The sequence below is a fragment of the Ovis canadensis genome, chromosome 25 (assembly GCF_042477335.2).
Source record: "Ovis canadensis isolate MfBH-ARS-UI-01 breed Bighorn chromosome 25, ARS-UI_OviCan_v2, whole genome shotgun sequence".
Taxonomy (NCBI): Eukaryota; Metazoa; Chordata; class Mammalia; order Artiodactyla; family Bovidae; genus Ovis; species Ovis canadensis.
This window is the reverse complement of record NC_091269.1, coordinates 24,069,064-24,070,195: the sequence shown is the minus strand read 5'-3', so window position 1 is coordinate 24,070,195 and position 1,132 is coordinate 24,069,064. Positions and strand designations below refer to the sequence as shown.

At 42.8% G+C, this 1,132-nt stretch overlaps 1 non-coding gene across 1 annotated transcript; it reads right to left on the bottom strand.

Moving 5' to 3' along the window:
• Positions 1-335: 335 nt before the first annotated feature.
• Positions 336-407, bottom strand: TRNAC-GCA (transfer RNA cysteine (anticodon GCA)). The gene has a single exon. It is a non-coding gene; the product is annotated as a tRNA-Cys (tRNA).
• Between the last annotated feature and the right edge of the window lie 725 nt (positions 408-1,132).

Below are 1,132 nucleotides of genomic sequence, written 5' to 3'. Positions count from 1 at the left end.
AGAATAAGAAAGCTGTGGTACATATACACAATGGAGTATTACTCAGCCATTAGAAAGAATACATTTGAATCAGTTCTAATGAGGTGGATGAAACTGGAGCCTATTATACAGAGTGAAGTAAGTCAGAAAGAAAAACACCAATATAGTATACTAATGCATATATATGGATGTAGAAAGATGGTAACGATAACCCTGTATGGAAGTGAAGTGAAGTCACTCAGTCATGTCCGACTCTTTGCGACCCCATGGACTGTAGCCCACTCAGGCTCCTCTGTCCATGGGATTCTCCAGGCAAGAATACTGGCGTGGGTTGCCATTTTCTTCTCCAGGGGATCTTCCCAACCCAGGAATCGAACCTGGGTCTCCTGCATTGCAGGCAGACGCTTTATCCTCTGAGCCACCAGGGAAGCAGCCATAACCCTGTATGTGAGACAGCAAAAGAGACACAGATGTATAGAACAGTCTTTTGGACTCTGTGGGAGAGGGAGAGGATGGGATGATTGGGGAGAATGGTGTTGAAACATGTATAATATCATATATGAAATGAATTGCCAGTCCAGGTTTGAAGCATGATATTGGATGCTTGGGGCTGGTGCACTGGGACGACCCAGAGGAATGGGATGGGGAGGGAGGCGGGATGGGGGTTCAGGATGGGGAACACGTGTACACCTGTGGTGGATTCATGTTGATGTATGGCAAAAGCAATACAAATTTGTAAAGTAATTAACCTCCAATTAAAATAAATAAATTTATATTAAAAATAAATTTTTTTAAAAAAGGTGCCTTTTTTTTCCTTTGGAAAAATAAACATTAAAATCCCAGAAAGCCAGTGTTTGTTATATGTGGATGTCCGGGTTCACTTGCTGCACCTGAATCAACTGAACCTTCTTGGGGTAATCTGAAGCCACACATACTCAGTAGGCCCGTGGGATTCTTTACTGCTGGAAGTGAAGTTATTTACATCAGCTGGGCACATCCAGAGCACGCTGGGGTGACCTTTAGAGGTTTAGAAAAAAGATTTTCACCTCTATAAGCAGTAATAAAAACGTCATCTCATGGTATTATTGAGGGTGAAAAGAATTGATTGAAGCTATCACAAGGCCCAGGCCCCCTCACCAGTTTTGCTTCCCAG